The sequence below is a fragment of the Mercenaria mercenaria genome, chromosome 3, assembly GCF_021730395.1.
Source record: "Mercenaria mercenaria strain notata chromosome 3, MADL_Memer_1, whole genome shotgun sequence".
Classification (NCBI taxonomy): Eukaryota; Metazoa; Mollusca; class Bivalvia; order Venerida; family Veneridae; genus Mercenaria; species Mercenaria mercenaria.
The window spans coordinates 85,435,653-85,457,870 of NC_069363.1; the positions used below are offsets into that span (position 1 = coordinate 85,435,653).

Sequence of the window (22,218 nt, forward strand, 5' to 3'; positions counted from 1 at the left end):
TGACCTTTAGAGTGGTAACAGTCAAATTGTAGACGACGGACGCACGACGGACGGTGGATATAGGGCGATCACAAAAGCTCACCTTGAGCACGAGCTAAAAATACTCACAACATAATTATATTATGTAACTAACATAAACACATTACATTTACATTTTCACATACAGTAAGACAATCTGATATTATCTGGATATTTAATGCAAAAATATAAAGATGCAGAGAAAGTGTGCAGAAAGCTGCTATTAAATTCTCAACCTTCCTGTTATTAATGCAAAATGCCCAAAATTAAAATGCATTGACATTACTGTTAATATGCTGCACTTCCTTGTTACTTTAAAGTTTGTATGTACAATCACATTTAATTCCTCACAATAAAGCACACTGGATAACCGGCTATCCAATGAGTCCCGGCAGCTATTCAATGAGTGACAACAGCTGGACAAAATAAACCTGCTAGAAAAATGACCTATTTCATAGAGACAAACGTTCTGGAAAGCATTTATAATGAAAACACATGGCATTGTGAATGATAACAAGACCTCATGTAACCCAGTTTTGAACCTGACTTAGAAAAACATTCTAACAGAGCTTCATGAAGATCAAGTAATAAATGTGTTCTCTAAAGTGTTAACAATGTTTTTCTATGATCCAACCCTAAGTGACATTGTTAAAGACCCTGGAAAACCAAGTTTTGAGCTTGGTCTAGATTTTATAGAGACAAACATTCTGCCAAAGATTTATAATAATCAAGCAGAAAATGTGGCCTCTAAGGTGTTATATATAGTAGTCACAACTTGACCGCAATGGTTGACCTCTTAGGCTGATTATTCATTCTGATTATTTCATTGTAGAAATAAGGGGTGCTTAGGGTAGCCATGTGTATATATATATATATATATATATATATATAGTAATAGGTTCGTCAATTCTGAATTTATGAATGCAAAGAGATGAAGCGTATTACGTACAGTCTCCTTTTCAATAATAGGTTGTGCCTCATTATGTATTATAATACAAAGGTCAACCATCGGGGTCAAGTTGCATCCACTATAACAATTTCTTACCCTGATTTAACCTAGTTTCTTGAATATCTGATGTAACTCAGTTTTGAATTAATCTACCCTGTTGAAAATTTCATGAGCTTTTCATGAAATGTTCATGAAAGAAGTCATGAACTTTTCATGTGCTGAAAATAGGACTCTTTTCTGTTCATGAACAGATCATGAGCAATTCTGCTTATGAAGTGTTCATTAACTTTTCATGAAAGTACATGAACTCTTGACTGGGTAAATTTCAGACAAACATTCGACAAACGATTTAAAAAGATGAAACAGAAGATGTGGCCTTTACAGGGTTAATAAGGTTTTTCTATTAGTTGACCTAGTGACCTAGTTTAAAACGCCAGATGGCTCAGTTAAGAACTCATTCGAGACTTTAGTGGAGTAATATTCTGACTGAGTTTCATAAAGGCTGGGCTAAAATTGTGACTTCTAGAGTGTTAACATTCAAACTGTCTTGAAGACGGACACAGGGTGATCATAGTAGCTCACCTTGAGCACTTTGTGCTCAGGTGAACTAAAAATATCTAGAAATATTGTAAAACTAATAACTTTTCTTCAAGAAAGACACTTTTTCGTGACTTCATGTCCAAAACCACATGGATGTTACAGGGTATAGGAATAAGGACTTCGGACACTTTCTATATGAATTTGCCTACTCCAAGAGTGAAAAATAAACCACTGAGAAATAAGTATTTAATTACATATACCATCAAAATACATATTTGAGATTATTTCTTAAAGTCAAATTTTTCAATATTTGTTTCATAAAATGGTAATTTTTGCTCTGAATAGAATTACATACCCTGTTATATACATATAAAAGCTATTTTGCTTTAAACATTGTTCCCCACCGTGCATCAAAACCATATTTGGCCAGCATATGTAGATATTAATTATACACATTATCTGTGACTATTGTGTTGATGCAAGGGGTGGAGCAGTACTTTTAAACAAAAAATATAACTACAGGGTGTTCCCAAATGTAAAGTAACCAATACTTTTTATATTCATTTTTAATAATTTGATAGTCACATATTTTTACTTCTGTTTGTAACTCAAATACTATACAAATGTTTGAAAGGGCACATATAGGCATGTTATACATGTATAGTAGTGAGAGAAGCAATTACTGTGAATTCATTATTATTCGTTGGGTTAAATTTTCATTGGCTTATCCTGGTTGTTTGTTGCAGTAGATCGGCAAATGTGTGCTGTAAAATACTAGCAACACACTAGGTAATCTTCTGCATGCCCTCCTCGCAACACGCACGCCACTAGCGATGATGTAATTTGTTTTCCATTTTGTTTTTATTATTTTTTGTATTTTTTATATATTTTTCATTTCTTTATTTCTTCATCTTCTTCTGTGCATTTATATTTATTTCTTTTAGACACATACTAAATGTCACACGCATTCATTACTACATGTTCTTCCTACTGTGAAAACTGAATTGAAGATTGTTCTTTGCGGCGGACTAGGCCTAAACACAACAAAAAAGAGGCAATATGTGCACAGCAGTTAATCTGATCCTGACTATAGTCTATCCAACAGAAATAACGCTTGGCATTGATATGCCTATCATGCATAGGTCAAGAACATTAGCTTCTTGGCAGGTCATATCGGTGACGGTTTCACACACAGTGTGATGCCACGAAAGTGATGTGTCAAGTCGCTTTCCATGCAGATGGCATATACAAATACGGCTAGATGCAAAAACAAACTAAACGGTCCAGCCGAGTTTCAGGTGGACTTTTTATGCAGAGACCTGCTTCTACTTTAGCCCTACAGATGACACATTTCGAATATGTTTTGCCCACAACTTCAGCCCTGAATAAATAACATTATCTATAGATAGGTTGTTGTCAGACTTATCCCGATTTAACTTTTACCGATCCAGCTTCCTTAGGCAAGCCTCAGAAAGAACTGTCATTTCGGATACATTTTTATTACATGTTTAAGCGAAATGAGCCGTGCCATGAGAAAAACAACATAGTGGCTTTGCGACCAGCATGGATCCAGACCAGCCTGAGCATCTGCGCAGTCTGGTGAGGATCCATGCTGTGCGCTTTCAAAGCCTATTGGAATTAGGCAAACTGTTAGTGAACAGCATGGATCCTGACTAGACTGCGCAGATGCGCAGGCTGATCTGGATCCATGCTGGTGGCAATTACACTATGTTGGTTTTCTCATGACGCAGCTCAAATATTATCTGTGCCACTGGTACTTATCCCAAGCAAGAACGCACCCTACGGCCTTGATAAGAGTACTGCCTTTTCTTAGTATTAATGTTATACAGCACACAAATATCTGCCATCACGTATAACAGAGCTATACAGACATGTACATGTACTTAAATAACTACCTGAACCACTGTAATAAAACTGACCGGTCACTTATACATGTATACCTATTCACATATGTAATGCATCAATAACTTTACATTACGAACAGTGTATAGATAAATCAAGTACAGGTTGTTTGCAAAAATATCGTTCTCTTTTTTATTTATTTATAGGGTTTTAATCTTAAAATGTTATTTTTTCCTTAAATAAACAGATTTTATCACTTTTTTCGACTGAAATTCATATATTTAAAACTTCCGTAAAGTGATGACATTATATTTTTACGGAAATTAAACATTTTATTTTTTTCAAGAAAATATACCGTGGCCCACATAAAATAAGAAAAACATGTTGATAGGAACAGATACAAATCAGTTTCTGCTGTAATAAATTAACTAATACATTGGTTTATCATTGACTTGAAATGATTTGGGTATTGTTCAAATACTTAATGAGAAATTTGCATTTAAAATGTAGGCTAGAAGCATACGATAGTGTCCGAAGTCCTTTGGTAAATATACTATTGAAAACCTAACATAATGTTTAACCTGTATTAAAAATCAAAATATATTTCACTTTAAAGAACTCCAAAACTTACATTTTCAGTTGTGGTTTAGCCACTTGTAAAAATACAAAAATGTTTTGCATCTGGTGTTCATTTAAAGTGAAAGATATTTCAATCTTATTCAATCTTAAACTGAAACAAACAACTAGATGTTTCCATAGGACACAGGTGCCCCCCACCGCCCCACTATCCTGCCATTGTAACATGGTTTTATGACTCGGGTTAAATAATTTTTAAGATGTTTGCAACACAAACTTTTAAAAACCTTATGTGTATTTTTCACTTTGTTAGCCTTAACTCTGGCCTAGCTGAGTAAAATCCTAAAGAGAACACTTCACAGGCTATAAAACAATCCTCTAATTTGTTTTATGATTCTAGGTCAAGATCATTTTAACATACATGTTTCACAAACCTTTTTTTTTTTTTGAGTAAGTCTGGACAAGAAGTCTGGTCTTGTGTAATGAAAAAACTTAAAAAAACAAAATAAGTCAGGGGCCATAACTCCTACATGACTGAATGAATCCGGACGCAAAACCCCAGGTGCACAACTGCACATGCTGACCAACATTCCTGTAAAGTTTTGTGACTCTAGGTCAAATACTTTTGGAGCTACCCGCGACACAACATTAAAATGACCAATTGTTTACTAAGTCAGGGGCCATAACTCCTACACGAATGAATGAATCCGGATGCGAAACCCCAGGTGCACAACTACACATGCTGACCAACATTCCTGTAAAGTTTTGTGACTCTATGTCAAATACTGTTGGAGCTAGGCACGACACAACACTAAAATGACCAATTTTTACAAAGTCAGGGGCCATAACTCCTACAAGACTGAATGAATCCGGACGCGAAACCCCAGGTGCACAACTACACATGCTGACCAACACAAAAATCCTCTATATATTACTGTTAAAAGACTTGGTATTTTATAAATGCTGCTGTCAATATCAATTTGTAACTCTTAGCCTGCTAAATTTCTAAAATGGACTGATCGATCATTCAATTTGGGCAATACCATTTATTATTTGAAGGGATGTTCACTTAAAATTTACTGACTGAATAGCGAGCAGTGCAGATCATGATCTTGGTCTGCACTGGCCGTAAAGGCAGAATAGCTTGCCGCCAGCTGCCTAAAGGTTAAAAAAATGTTGAATATTAAATATGCAGAAGTGTCCTACATACTTAGGCATTGCCTCTATCAACCTGAATATAGATTACTATCATAAAGATAACGAATGTAGATTTCAAAATAGGAAAAGTACACTTCACTAAACTTGTTCTATTATACTCATAAATCTAATCATAAAATCTCTCTTCAAATGTAAAGATACTTCAAAGTTTAAGCAAGGTCAAATAAAACTAGAAAATGCTTTTGTAAAAAAGCGCATGTCTCCCCCAATGCAAAGTCCTATAGGCAAGAAGTCAATAGGGGTCAGGAGCGAAAGTCAAAGAGACACTGGTGGTTGGCTGCAATAGGGATCATCTACTTGGCATGTCCAGTCATCCCGCTAAATTTCAACACTCGTGGCCTAGTGGTTCTCAAGTCACTGTTCAGGCTCCTGTGACCCTGACCTTTGATCAAGTGACCTCAAAATAAATAGGGGTCATGTACTCTGCATGTCCAATCATCCTATTAAGTTTCAACATTGTAGGTCAAGTGGTTCTCAAGTTATTTCCAAAAAATGATTTTACATGAACAGGCCACTGTGACCTTGACCTTTAATAGACTGACCCCAAAATCAATAGGGGTCATCTACTCTGCATGTTCAATCATCCTATGAAGTTTCAACATTCTGGGTCAAGTGGTTCTCAAGTTATTGATCGGAACTGGTTATCAATGTTCAGGCCCCTGTGACCTTGACCTTTAACGGAGTGACCCCAAAAACAATAAGGGTCATTTACTCTGCATGAACAATCATCCTATGAAGTTTCAACATTCTGTGTCGAGAGGTTCTCAAGTTATTGATTGGAAATGGTTTTCCATGTTCAGGCCCCTGTGGCCTTGACCTTTAATAGAGTGACCCTAAAATCGTTAGGGTTCATCTACTCTGCATGACCAATCATCCTACGAAGTTTCATCATTCTGGGTCAAGTGGTTCTCAAGTTACTGACCGGAAATGGTTTTCAATGTGCGGGCCCCTCTGACCTTGACCTTTCACAGAGTGACCCCAAAATCGTTAGGGGTCATCTACTCTTCATGACCAATCATCCTATTATGTTTCAAAATTTTGGGTCAAGTGGTTCTCAAGTTACTGACCGGAAATGGTTTTCAATGTTCAGGCCCCTGTGACCTTGACCTTTAATGGAGTGACCCCAAAATCGATAGGGGTCATCTCTTTTGCATGTACAATCATCCTATGAAGTTTCAACATTCTGGGTCAAGTGGTTCTCTAGTTATTGATCGGAAATGGTTTTCAATGTTCAGGCCCCTGTGACCTTGACCTTTGACGGAGTGACCCCAAAATCAATAGGGGTCATCTACTCTTCATGACCAATCATCCTATGAAGTTTCAACATTCTGGGTCAAGTGGTTCTCTAGTTGTTGATCGGAAATGGTTTTCAATGTTCAGGCCCCTGTGACCTTGACCTTTGACGGAGTGACCCCAAAATCGATAGGGGTCATCTACTCTTCATGACCAATCATCCTATTAAGTTTCAACATTCTGGGTCAAATGGTTCTCTAGTTATTGATCGGAAATGGTTTTCAATGTTCAGGCCCCTGTGACCTTGACCTTTGACGGAGTGACCCCAAAAACAATAGGGGTCGTCTACTCCAGCAGCCCTACAACCCTATAAAGTTTGAAGGTTCTAGGTCAAATGGTTCTCCAGTTATTGCTCGGAAATGAAGTGTGACGTACGGTTGGACGGACAGAAGGACGGACGGACAGACGGACAGGGCAAAAACAATATGTCTCCTGGGGGAGACATAATTATGCATTCTGCCTTAAGACACATCATAATGAATAACATACAAAACTACCTGTTTTAGTTTGCACCAAGTTGATAAATTATCTGTACAAATTTTAAGGTTTATTGACATTTGGAATTGTCATATTTTAATTCAAACATGCTATTCACTGAGTTAATAACTGCTTGCAGTAAAATCAATGTTCTTATTCATTATGTATCTGCAGTTAAAAGTCCTTGCATTTAAAATAGTATGAACTTTTAAATCATCAAACTGTAAGGCCACATGACAGAAAAAACTTTTCTTCTTTAGTTCTGCCTTTTAAACAAGAGGTAAATAATAATTTATTCTTTGGAGGAGTTACCCAGAGGTAACAAAATCTAGATAAATCATCCAATTCTTAATGTATAACAAAACTAACAAAATAGTACCAAAAAGTAGTTCTATCTCCATGAAGTCTCCTTCACCTAACACCCTTTTTTCATCATACTTAATATGGTCGGCATTAAATCTCCTGCAATGAGTGCAGCATGCATTGAATGTACACTATTAAACCTATGTTAAACCTGATTAACCCGAACCTTCAGTCAGTAAACTGTACACTCAATACCTGGGTACATCCAATAGGGGCGATTGAATGTTGGCGTACTTAATATCTAGCAGACAATTATTCAACAAACTGCATCTCACGTGGACTCAACATTCTGGTATTTATTTTGTTAAAAAGAAAAAAAAATTCTTACAAGGCAGAGATATGTCAAAATACACCTAAAAATTGGAGGTACTATCCATGTTGTACCACAGAAAAGTGGTCTCGGCTTTTCCCTACGGCCAATAATAAAAAAGTTACTAAATAAGCTATTTATAGTAACATAAAAGGGAAGTAATTAAAAAAGAATTATTGTAAGTGAACAAAAGAACGATCTGCCAAATAAGAACAAGAGCACTGCAATGCAACGCAAATACAGAGAAATATCACACAAAACAAAGTCATATGACCTTTCACCCTAAGTGTGACCTTGATCTTGAAGTGAGCCACCCAAAACATGCGCTCTGCTGGTCGTTTCGTTGAGGTGAACATTTGTGTCAGGTTTCTTTGAAATCCTTCAAGGGGTTCAAGAGTTACAGAGCAGAAGGGAAATTGCTAACCAACATACAGACAGACAGACGGACACTGAGGCGATAACATAATACGTCCCTTCCGGCGTATAAAAAGAAATCGAGATCTTATGGTGATACAAGTTGTGTGCAACTCTGGTTAAAATCAAATCATAAATGAAGCTGCTATTGTGCAGACAAGGTCAAAATAGCTAATTCTGGCCCTATCAGGGGCCATAAGTCTGGAACCCATAAAGGAATCTGGCCAGTTCAAGAAATAAACCAAGATCTTATGGTGACACAAGCTGTGTGCAAGTTTGGTTAAAATCAAATCATAAATGAAGCTGCTATTGTGCAGACAAGGTCAAAATAGCTAATTTTGGCCCTTTTAGGGGCCATAACTCTGGAACCCATTGTGGGATCTGGCCGGTTCAAGAAAAGAATTGAGATCTTATGGTGACACAAGTTTTGTGCAAGTTTGATTAAATTCAAATCATAAATGAAGCTGCTATTGTGCAGACAAGGTCAAAATAGCTAATTCTGGCCCTTTCAGGGGCCATCAGTCTGGAACCCATAATGGAATCTGGCCAATTCAAGAAAGGAACCAAGATCTTATGGTGATACAAGTTGTGTGCAAGTTTAGTTAAAATCAAAGCATAAATGAAGCTGCTATTGTGCAGACAAGGTCAAAATAGCTAATTCTGGCCCTTTCTGGGGCCATAATTCTGGAACCCATAAAAGAATGGAATCTGGCCAGTTCAAGAAAGGAAGCAAGATCTTATGGTGATACAAGTTGTGTGCACGTTTGGTAAAAATCAAATCATAAATAAAGCTGCTATTGTGCAGACAAGGTCAAAATAGCTAATTTTGGCCCTTTCAGGGTCCCTTACTCTGGAACCCATACTTGGATCTGGCCAGTTCAAGATAGGAACCAAGATCTTATGGTGATACAAGTTGTATGCTAGTCTGGTTAAAATAAAATCATAAATGAAACCACTATCATGCAAACAAGAAAGTGTTGACGCACGCACAACAGCAAATTCTGGCCCTTTAAGGGGCAATAACTCTAGAACCTATGATGGGATCTGGCCAGTTTTCAGCAGGAACCGAGATATCATGCCAATACAAGTTTTGTACAAGTTTGATCAAAATTGCTTGAAAAATGTGGTCTCTATCGTGTTCACAAGAAATTGTGAACGGACGGATGGATGAAGCGCGATCACAAAAGCTCACCCTGTCACTATGTGACAGGTGAGCTAAAAATGACGAAGCAGCTAGCTACCGCTGAATCATGTGTTTACGGTACAACTCTTGAAACCAAAGCGTGACCTTGACCTTTGAGATAGGAATCTGGGGTTTGCGCATGACACTCCATCTCATTGGGATAAACATTCAAGTCAAATATAAACAAGATTGCTCATTGCATGTCAAATTTCATTCCAGACAAAACAATACGGACAAACGCACACATGCACTAATGCAGTCATACACCAAACAGCCACTGGGACGACTATGTCTTTGCTTTCAGCAAGCAGGCTTGACAATGAATCAGAAATTGAGGCTGAATGATTTTAGACACAATGTCTTTTATCAAATTGACATGGAGAACATTATGCCTTGCCCGGGAATCAAACTCAGAACCCCATGGTCCGTAGATCTGTGCCATCCCTATCGAACCTTGAGGGGGTAGCTATTTTATGAACTGCAATATCAAACAATAAACAGTTGTCACAGTTAGAGTGTACAATTTTTCAGTCATAACTGACAGTGTCTATACATGTACTGTAGTTTAAAATGTTAGCTGACCTACCTCAGCTCCCCACGTTCCTAGTGCAGTTGCAGTTGTCAACTTGACTTTCTTCTGCAAAAAAAAAAGGCAAAAAATACTGTTCATGCAAGTTAAAAGTACAATATATTCAAAGTTCACCATTATGGATTTTTTCTGCAGAAGACAAAAGACCACTGTACTTTTGCATTACATGACTGACTATAATGCAATGTATATCATAAACTGTTTGTATGTATCCTTGTATGTGTGTATCCTGGTATGTATGTATGTACACTTTTATGTATCTCGAGAAAAAATTACAGGGTCTTATACAGGACTTTTGGGCATAGGTAAATTAACTGACAATGGAGAAGGTTAGGTAAACTAAGGCGTTACTTCAGTTATCTGACCTTTGCTACCTGCAAATTGTTTGCTGTTTAGGTATACAGATGCATGGTACTCCTGCATTTAACCTTCACTTTACTAAATTTCTACAATGGACTGGTCCATCTTTCAATTTGGACAGTACCATTTGTTTATCAAAGGAGTGTTCACTGAAAATTTACTGACTGAATTCTGAACAGTGCAGACTGCACTTGTTGCAAAGGTAGAATCTAACTTGCCGCCAACACTGGCTAAAGGTTAATTAGTCAGCCAATGAAAGCCACCCGTACAAATTAGTCTGTTTCTTATTCAGCTTTTTTGTGCAGGTAAAGACTGAAAACCGGGCAGTGTTGAACGCATGTAAACAAATGCACTTTGATTGCTTCAAGTGTCAAGGCCAGCTTTAGTCTACTGGTGGCAAGTGATTTTGCCTTTGCGACCAGTGCAGACCATCCGTGCAGGCTGACTGTGGTCTGCCTGTTGGCTGTTCAACCTGTAAACTATCAGTCAGTCAGAACACCCCTTTAAATAATAAGTGGTACTGCCCAAATTGAATGATGGACCAGTCCATTTTAGAAATTTAGCAGGGTAAAGGCTTATTAAGTACTCTCCAAGTTTATTTGTAGTTACCACTGATTATCCATCAGAATATTAGTGTTACATTCCATCTTTGTTTGAACTTTTGTCAAGTGATAAAACAAACATAACGATAAATAAGAAAGGGTATGCAGCTACGTCTTCCCGAGGTTCAAATGCTTTTGTCCAGGACGAAAACATCGATTTTTTTAGCTCCCTGACAAAGCGGCGAATTGGAGTTCATTGTTTACCACATCCGTTTTTTCATTTACCACAGGCAGGCATGTGATATGCATACACACCGTGTAGATGGTTCCTCTATGTATTTATATATAATATGACGGGTCGTGTTAGAATAATAATAAAATGCTTAAAACTAGTACAATGTGATGCAATTAACGGCAAAAGGCGTCAGTCTGGTCAATGGATTAACGTTAAAATTTATGGACTAGAAGTGTCACATTTTAACAGTAAATGGCCTCTTTGTAAATGCGTTATGTCAAAGAAGTACATTTATTTTTACAGATCTTTTGTTATGTTGACCCAGGCGAAATGAAGGTCATATGACCATGGGCTACCATGGTCTATCGTGGTAGTTCATGGTCATATGACCATGGTTGACCATGGTCGACCACGTTTTGTTAAATGGCACCACGGTTTTTGATAGTCAATAATCACCATGGTCGACCATGGTTGGGGACCACAGTCAACCATGGTCCATGACCATGGTTGAACATGGTGATTATTGACTATAAAAAACTGCATGTGAGGTTAAAAATGGACAGAAATAAAATCAAGAGTATATCTGACTACTAAAATTTAATTCCTTTTTCATTTATTGATGTATCGACTTGCAATTTTTTTTACATTTTAAAGAAGTATGCAATATGGAGGGAAACGAGTATGTAATAAGTGTTTTTATTGACCTGAAGTCCTTCGCTTAGTATTGGTTTTAATCTGCCAGAATCTCTCAGACTGCACCACAGACACTCTAATTTTTCAAAATTTTCTGGGGGAGGGTACCCCCTACTCCCCTACCAAACTTGCGCCTTCGGCTCTCTATCTACCGGGCCTGCAACTTATAAAAAGCCAGCTACGCCCCTGGGAACAATTTAAAAGTGAGTGAGTCAATATTTCTATTTCTATACCCTAGATTAACACTTGAGAAAACTTGTATTTTGATCATGACTAAACATTTTCTAACATATAAATTATTAGATAAAAGTGTTCTGAATTTGACTCCCTGTTTTTCAGCGGTCTGATCTGCACTTCATTATTCCCTATTAAACCAGTCAATACGACACTCACTGTATATTCAAATACAATATTCATTTTCTATTTTAATTATGTATTTATTCAAGAATCAAAATAGGTCTGATCTTGTCCAAAATAATTCGATCAGCAGTCAAGATCATTTTTATCTTAAATTTCCTTCAAACTGTTTACACAGGTATGCAGAATATCTTTGTTCACAGGTCTTTTTCAATTTTGTTTGATTAATTCACCTATATAATGCATCACATGCTGTGCATTAATTGCACCCAAAACAGTGATTATAAACATGCATAATATGCATGCATTACGTATGACCACAATAACAAAACTGTATAACATTAATTAACCTTGGGCTGACTACAAAATTACTAATGTGTAATTTATTGAGCCTTTCCTTTCTTAGGACATAACTTGTTCTGCCTTTGCAACCCAAGTGTAGATCATGATCAGCCTGCACATCCGGCCAGTCTGATCATGATCCACACTGTTTGCCATTCAGTCAGTCTTTTAGCAGTTAATAAAGGTACTTTCCATTGTCAATTAAAAAATGGACAAGTTCATTACAGAAATCAAGCACGGTAAGGGTAAATATGATATAGGTTAAACATCATTTTCCATAACATAACTTACATTATAACAGCCAATCAATCTAAAAGACAGTTCCTAGATTCTTGACCAATTAATATGAGGTGGGGGTCAAATTATTCTTGCACATGGGACAGGTCAGTTAAGCTACCAGTGTTTTCATTGGTGTTGGAAAACTCTGCCTAAGATATGAGTTGCATAATAAGTGGACAGATTTAATCAAATAAAATGTTAAAAAAGTATAGCAACCTGCCCGCTGACTGCTACTAAGCATTTAAATTGGCCATTACTGGCAACAGATTACTTGGTTTAAATAAATTGTTTGAGGTGAATGCAGGAAAGAATGAAAGTATTTTCAATTATCTGTATCAAGAGTATAAAAACTCATATAGACAGAATAAGTAATGAAATATTAAAAACCTCCATTTTTTTTTCATATAAAGGGAGGTAATTAAATGCTATTTATGTCAGAAACAATTAGCAGCATGATCTACAGTTTGTTACCCATTTTCTGACGATATATAAATTTCAGTGCTCTAGTGAATATAATATTATACTCGCCGTTATAAGGCCGTAAGTAAAATATTGTTTGTTTCCCCATCCACGACCGACTCGAAAAAATTGGGGCGACCTGAAAAATTTTATCGCCGAAACAGAAATGAAATTTTTTTTTAATTCGTACGTAAAACCCTGGGACAAAAAATGCATATTTCGAATTAGTTTGAGTACGAAACCGATCTTTTGATCTGTATCGCATTGGCGCAAGTAAGTATTAGAACAGTCGGTGGTAAAAAGACGCTTGGAGATGACAAATTAGAAAATGGCGGAGCATTCAGTTTGCATCTCCGTAACTATAAAAAATGGGAACACAAATCGTTCGCTGGTAACAAGAAAATTTGCAAGTTGTCGACGAAGTTGACAATGTGTGACATTGTTGACGAAGCTGTTGGTGATAGAGAAATTGAAACCACAGTAAATGCAGCAATTGATAACAGCCAGTTTAGCGTAAAACTGTCCACCACCGAAAATAGTGAACCCTTTACTATTGACAATGTAGAAACATTGCAACCAAATACCTTATTGTTAACAGGCAAGGAGTGAAAGAAAAATATAGTATGTGCTTCACAAGAATCACTTGGTCGTTTTGCAGAAAGACATTCAGATTGAATACCTGTAAACTTGGTACCTATTTAAATTTTAGAGTGTTGGTAATTCCTACAAATTTCAAAAAAAAATATTTTACCTACCTACCTACCCATACTTCGACGCCCCAGAATTAGAAGGGCGTAAGTTGAAAATCATACTTTTCGGCAAAACGAAAAAAACTGTCTATGACAGATACGCCCTTCTAATTCTAAGGGCGTAAGTGGACTTTTCTGGTACAACAATTAAGTGCAGATACGCCCTTCTGTTACTAGGATTCTGAAAAACTTTTCACTTACGTCCTTTTATTATTGGTGAATTTGGTCAACACAGCAGTTTGTGACGAAATTTTTTTTTACAGAAATATGCCCTTGGTGTGTAGTTTCAAAAAATGTATGATTCATAAAAGGGCGTAACTAACACTTACGCCCTTCTAATTCTGGGGCGTCGACTTCACCTGCTTGGGTCGAGATGGGGAAAAAAAGAATATTTTAAGTTTGGCCTAAGGAAGTGCCCCCTCTGAAAAATATTTTATTTTGGCCTTTAGCAATCGAACTTGAAATTTAAATGGTATAAACTAGGGTTTTATGGTCAATACTGGATGATTTTAATTAAGCTTAAATATTTGGCATATAACGGTCGCCAAAATATGGCTTGCTTGTGGTGCACATGCAAAATAGGCCTTTTTATGAGTAACTGTAGCACAAGAGTTCATACAAAGTTTTTTGTGCGTTATCAATCAGTGCAAGGATATTACAGAACAAGAGCTGTCCGTAAGACAGTGCGCTCCACAATTCGGCGATTTGACAGTAAAATGAATATGAGATCTCTACTTTTAAAACGAAGACAAACTAAGGGGCATAATTCTGTCAAGAACACAAATTAGAGTTATTCAGGGACTGTTACCACACATGCAGATGATGATGGTAAAGATATATTTTGAGTTTCAAGTCATTATCTTATATAACATCAAAGATATGTCCAGAGAACAAAGATTGTCAACAAAAAATTAAGTATGAAAGGGGCATAATTTGGTCAAAAATACAAATCAGAGTTATGTGGATTGTTACCACACATGCAGATGATGATGATAAAGATACATTTTAAGTTTCAAGTCTTAAATATCTTATATTATACTAAAGTTATATCCAGAAAGCGAAGATTGCCAAAAAACATTAAGTATGAAAGGGGCATAATTCTGTCAAAAATACAATATTATAATAGTTATGGGGATTGTAACCACACATGCAGATCATGATTATAAAGAAACTTTTTTAATTTCAAGTAATTATCTTTTAAAGTACTAAAGGTATGTCTATAAACGAAGCTTTCAAAAAAATTTAACATGAAAATATTTCCAAGTATAACAACTTTGTGACCTTGACCTTGGTATTATGGGCCCAGTCCCTGCACATACTTTATATGTATGCTGGAGAATGTTTATGTGAACTTACAGTAAGATATAAGCAATTGTAACAAAGATATGACAGGAAAACAAATGTTGCCGAAAAACTTTAACCTCAAAAAGTATAACACCTTGGTGATCTTGACCTTGGGTATAATGGTCCAGGCCCCTGCATATCATGTAACTTTGTTTGTATGCTGAACAATGTTTATGTGAAGTTACAGTAAGATATAAGCAAAAGTAACAAAGATATGACAGAAAAACTAAGGTTGCCGAAAAACTTTAACCAAGAAAGCTGAGACATGACATTGTGATGCCACGCCGACGCCGGGGCAAGTAGAATAGCCCCCCTATTCTCCAAATAGTAGAGCTAAAAACGCCATAGTTTTTTTTTAATTACTGCACTGAAATGGCACGTTTGAATGATATTCAATGTAACCAAGCCGTTGGCATGATGGAGAGTGGTAATTGTCATATCGGCAGGAGGCACGTCGAATGAATCGCACACATCGTAAATTAAGAAAACTTGTAGAACGGCACACTGCAACCGGGTCTGTGAGTGACAGGGAACGTTTTGGATGTCTGAGAAATACGTCACATCAACAGGAATGGCATATTACGCTTTCACAATTGCGTAACAGGTTTTGCACTGCACGTGTTGCTTGAGGGACTGTAAGTGTCCATGGACAACATGTCAGTGAGTCAACTATACGTCGCCGCTTCTATGAAACTGGATTACGTAGCTATGACACATATCGAGGCAATATGTTAACACAAGAACATCGGGGAAATTGTGTCATTTTGTGTCACCATCATCTGCGATGGACGCAGCGTCAATGGCAATATATATGTCTTGTTTACGGACGAGACACGTCTTGGATATGCGGAACAGACGACTTAAAGTATGCCGCCGTCGAGCGTTACGCCTGCCGTCGTGTTCATTCACTAGGCACCACGGTGGGGTGGTGCGAGTATTATGGTATGGGGCGGAATCTCATGGAACTATAGGACACCACTCAGCGTTGTCAGTGGAAGTCTTACGGCACGGCGTTAAGCCGATGATGTATTGCAACTGCAAGTGCTATTATTTCTTGCTAATCACCCTGATGTTACAAAATTCTTCCAGCAATATAACGTAAGACTACACTCTGCCAGACTGACCTCAGAATTCCTGGCAGCTAAAAGCGGTAACGTGTTACAATGGCCTGCATTTTCACTAAATCTCAGTCCAACTGAGCATTTGCGGGACCAACTTGGTCGCAGGGTCTACAATAGCGGTAATCCCATCCAAAACCATCAGCAGCTGATTCAAATTCTCGTAAATAAATGGAATGCCATCCTACAGTATCGTATACAATATCTAATTCGCAGTATGTGCCGAAGATGCCAAGCATGTATTGATGTTAGAGGTGGACACACTTGCTATATCTAAAGTCTGTGACTTTTGTTTTCACCTTGTGCACATTTCAATACATGCAGTGAGAACTTTAGTATTGAATCAAATCACTTTTTTGGTGCTAATCAATATTCTAAAATGTTTTATCTACACAAGAATGGAATTTATCTGGATTACTTGTGCTTTGTTTATTTTAGTTTATACACTATTTTAGGTTGACTATGTGAAGGAAGTTCTACAACTTATATTAATCACTCTCGACACCTCATTCCTGATGGAATCCATCGCCACAAGAGTATGAGAGAATTTAGAGGCCAGTTTCCCTTTTAATGTTGAGCGACAAGCAACCGAACTACTGGTACCATTTTTCACGTCTTTGGTATGTCGCGGCCGGGTCTCAAACCCATGACCTCCCGCACTCGAAGCAGACGCTTTACCACTAGGCTACCGAGGCAGTTTATTTTATACCAACAGTAATTACTAAGTGGGTACTTTTTTATGACGGCCAGTATATATAGGTTTTGATTAAAATAATTCAAAATGATGGTGAATAATATTTTATCCGTACAATGGCTACAAAGTATTAGTCTATAAGACTATATTTTTTCTGATAATTAAATGATGTTACATCGATTGTCACTTCCAGTTAATCAAATGTGCAGAACCTTAAAACCTTTCTCACTGCATGATTGTCCACTACGCCAACAATAAAACCGTGACGATGCAACTGATAACTTGATAATATATAGGAAACTTTAATTATGTAACTTCCTACATTAATTATTTGTATAACAAAAATTTACCTGACTTGGCATATACCACATAAACTTTCCTATAAAAGTTGTGATTACGGCACACAGTCAACAATAGGTATTTTATTGATAACTTCTGAAGGCATCCAATTTTTAAGTGATCTTTTTTTCCTTTCAGGTGTGTTAAACTATTAAATACCTGATCATTATTTAGCGGAAGTAAAAATATAATGTAAAATAGTAACTGATTGATCGATGGACATGACAAGCTTATACAAAGTCAATACCATCCGTATTTGAGACGCTCTTAAGATTTCAGTTGTTAGCAGCAGTGAATTTATTCAAACTTATAAAAGGAGTTCTTTGTACACTTTTTCAAAAAAGAAATTTGAAACTAGAATGCCAATGAAGGTATATAAATTTTGCCACTGAAATTTTACACAGCAGACGCCAAAAATCATATCAAAATATCAAGTTTTCAAACCTGTAATGTCTTGTTTTATAAAAATACATTCCTGGTCACAATGTGATGTAAAAAAGATAATAGCTTAATTGTCAACCAACAACAATGGGAGGCCATTCCCTGATCTCATATTTTATTTCAGGTTCAACATTTGTTATTTTTGTTGAAATGTTCGTTAGAAGTTTTTAAATTCTTTCAAAGACGATTGAGATTATGAGATAAACCACTTAACCACTTAAGGTTACAGTTCTGCACGTTTGGATCTGAATTTTTTCTACAATGTAGAATTTGATTAAACTCTGATTTTTCAAAACATCAGATTATACCTAGAAAGTTCAGCATATAAAAGGGATAGGGTTGTGTGCTAGATTTTTGCTAGACTGATTTGAAAAATTTGGACCTAGCTCACACAATTTTTCATAATGGGGAGTCTATGGGAAAATCATAACTTTCAAAACATTTTTGCGAAAAGAAATTTTTCTTCAATGTAGATTGTGATGAAACTTCTCACAGATGTAAATAAACATATAGCCTATAATGTGGTGAAATAAAATTTATAGGTCCACATGCTTATTTTTGAGATATTAAATTTTGACCATGATTAAAGTGAACCGAATATTTCACGCTAATTTTAAGACATTATTTTGAATTATTTAACGTGACATATATATGTTTTGATATCATATTTTGACTTTAGAAATATAGTAACAGCGCCATTTTGATAAAGTTACTCAAAGGTTGCGACTCATAAAAATGATTTTCATTTTCGTACGCCGAATCCAGGCTTTATTCTACGTTTTCCAGATAAATGACGTTACACCATCACTTCCGGTTTATCAAACGTGCAGAACTACCTTAACCCTGCTAAATTTCTAAAATGGACTGGTCCTTCATTCAATCTGGTCAGTACCACTTATTATTCAAAGGGGTGTTCACTAAATATTTACTGGCTGAATATTTAGCAAACAGTGCAGACCAAGATCAGATGTGCAGGCTGATCTTGGTCTGCACTGATTGGAAAGGCAGAATCACTTACCACCAGCAGGCTAATTTAAGGTTAAAATTAAGTGGTTATAAGGCAGATTTTGGTTATTATGGGACAAGTAAAATTTGTTAGAAACTTTAACATGTAAGGGCCTAGTTCAACAGTTTGAATTTTTAACTGAATGTTAAACTATCCCACCTCTGGTTAAATTTTGATTCAAAATATTAGTCTTGATTGGTGGGAAACATTAGTTAGATGAAAAGACTTTTTAATGTTCATAATCCTTAACTCATGCATTAAATTCTTGTAATTTATGTAACCATAAAACTTTATCCACCACCTGTTTAATCAACTGTTAAAATTTCAAAAACACAGTCATCATTAAATTTTACACTTCTCTGTATTCATCTGGCATATCTAACCCTTACCCTGCTGAATTTCTATAATGAACTTGTCAATTTTTCAATTTGGACAGTACCATTAACTGTTAAAAGGGATGCTTACCAAAAATATACTGATTGAATGGCGAACAGCGCTGATCATCATCAGACTGCATGGATGTGCAGGCTGATCATGATCTACACTGGTCGCAAAGACGGAATAAATCATGTTCAGCATGATAAGGGCTAATACAAGTTAAATTTCATTGGACGTTTTTTAAAATTTGCTTTTCCTATCTTGGTTAAAGATGCTTAGCATTAAAGTTTATACTGATACATTTGAATAAAATTCTTTACCAGTATTAGAAATCCTATATATATAAAACAGGTAGTAGTATATTTGTTAAAGATTTGCATCAATGACTGATATATTTTAAGCTGAAATAAATTTGTAAAAAATTACCTCCCTTTTCCTATCTTCAGGTTACTGTCAAAATATCCTGGTAATTATAGCTATAGATCAACCAACTGCAAAATTATATATCTAACTAAAACAAAATACTCAGCTTTTTATATACTTTCACATAAAAGAGGTGGGGAAGTGGGGGGGTTGGGAGGAGGTGGGGGGGGGGGCGAGTAATTATGAAATGTTATAAAAATCAATAAAACATACTGGTGTACAAAAACTGGGTGGGATTTGGGGGGGGGGGGGGGGGGGTTACTAGGGGAGAAAAAAACAACAGGTTGTTTCTGCTTCAACATTAAATTTTATACATTTAATTTCATGAAAAGACCATTACAGGCACTGACCTCCAGATTTTTTTTGCTAAAAATGATCTCTTTAAAACAGAAAAAAGAGGTTTGCTTGTATTATGAACATTAAAACATTAGTTTTTGTTTCTAAAGTGTCTTAAAAATGCTGAATCGAGAAATCGAGAAAAAAAAAAAAACATGCCCGAGTCAGGAATCAAACCCCAGTCACTTGCAGCAATAAACATTTTCCTGTGTTCTCCATCAATACACCACTGAGGAATACATATATTAATATATTTACCTCCTATATTCCTTCACAAATGCTTTTCAATTTTGAATGGAAAAATAGAAGTAAAACTAGATGTGTGTCCATAGGACACAGGTGCCCCCCACTCCTGCCACTGTAACATGGTTTAATGACTCAGGTTAAACAATTTTTAAGATGTTTGCAACACAAACTTTTAAGAACCTTATGTGTATTTTTCACTTAGTTGGCCATTACTCTGGCCTAGCTGAGTAAAATCCTAAAGAGAACACTTCACAGGCTATAAAACAATCTGCTAATGTTTTATGATTCTAAGGTCAAGTACATTTTAACATATACGTTTCACAAACTTTTTTTTTGAATAAGTCTGGACAAGAAGTCTGCAGGTCTTGTGTAGTGAAATAATGACTGTACAGGTAAAATATTTTCGGAGCTACGCGCGACAAAACATTAAAATGACAATTTTTTCCTAGACCAGGGGCCATAACTCCTACAATACTGAATGAATCCGGACGCAAAACCCCAGGTGCACAACTGCACATGCTGACCAACATTCCTGTAAACTTTGGTGACCCTAGGTCAAATACTTTTGGAGCTACGTGTGACACAACATTAAAATGCCCAATTTTTAACTAAGTCAGGGTCCGTAACTCCTACACGACTGAATGAATCTGGATGCAAAACCCCAGGTGCACAACTGCACATGCTGACCAACATTCCTGTAAACTTTGGTGACTCTAGGTCAAATACTTTTGGAGCTAGGCGCGACACAACATTAAAATGACCAATTTTTAAATAAGTCAGGGGCCATAACTCCTACATGACTAAATGAATCTGGACACGAAACCCCAGGTGCACAACTGCACATGCTGACCAACATTCCTGTAAACTTTGGTGACTCTAGGTCACATACTTTTGGAGCTACGCACGACACAACATTAAAATGAACAATTTTTAACTAAGTCAGGGACCATAACTCCTACATAACTGAATGAATCCGGACACGAAACCCCACGTGCACAACTGCACATGCTGACCAACATTCCTGTAAACTTTGGTGACTCTAGGTCAAATACTTTTGGAGCTACGTGCGACACAACATCAAAATGGCCAATTTTTTACTAAGTCAGGGGCCATAACTCCTACAATACTGAATGAATCCGGACGCGAAACCCCAGGTGCACAACTACACATACAGACCAATATTCCTGTAAAGTTTTGTGACTCTAGGTCAAATACTTTTCAAGCTAGGCGCGACACAACACTAAAATGACCAATTTTTACAAAGTCAGGGGCCATAACAAGACTGAATAAATCCGGACGCGAAACCCCAGGTGCACAACTACACATGCTGACCAACATTCCTGTAAAGTTTTGTGACTCTACGTCAAATACTTTTGGAGCTAGGCACGACACAACATTCTCGGAAGGACGGACGGACAAGAGCAAATCTATATGCCCCCCACCACTCATGGGGGGGGGGGGGGCACAAAATAACCAACTATATAATTCTTAAATTAATGTGTTTCCATAACATATAATCTGTCAGTAACTCAGTTTTAAAGCCTTCTTAAGAAATATAGCAATAATTTTCTGATATCTAAAAAATTTTCCTTTTTTTTTGTTGTTGTGTAGCAATAATTTTCTGATACATGTATCTAAAAAATTTTCGTTTTTTTGTTGTTGTACGATCTGGGCCCAGTTGTTCGAAGCTTTAACAGGCAGTTAAGCTAGCAGTCTATATCTATTAACTTTTAGTCTCAGTTACATTTCGACATTTCAGAAGACTTAGTAAAACATATTATAATTTAAGAATTATTAACACTAAAACAGTAAACCGTAAAATTAAAAACATCATACAAGTGGTTCCCATCGTGCCTATTATTTTGAATCAAAATTTAACAGGCCGTTAAGTTTAACAGCTGGTTAAAGTTTCGGACAACTGGGCCCTGGAGGTCTGTGCCTTTAAGACAGTTCTGCACATACAAATCATTTTCTTTTCTACAATGTGGAATTTGATTAAACCCTGAAATTACAAAATTTCAGAATAGACACAGTACTATGAAAATATTTAGCAAATTTTATATAAATTGTGTGCTATTAAACCT

At 36.5% G+C, this 22,218-nt stretch overlaps 1 long non-coding RNA gene across 2 annotated transcripts in view; it reads right to left on the reverse strand.

Moving 5' to 3' along the window:
- LOC128555755 (uncharacterized) overlaps window positions 1-22,218 on the reverse strand; it is a 58,704-nt gene that overhangs the window by 27,849 nt on the left and 8,637 nt on the right. The window contains exons 1-2 of one of the 2 annotated variants that reach the window (XR_008370328.1): window positions 17,316-17,846; window positions 9,791-9,841 (exon numbers count right to left, since the gene is read on the reverse strand). This is a non-coding gene — a long non-coding RNA (uncharacterized LOC128555755). Of the gene's footprint in view, window positions 1-9,790; window positions 9,842-17,315; window positions 17,847-22,218 lie in introns of those variants that run through there. The other variant, XR_008370327.1, reaches the window with a different exon arrangement.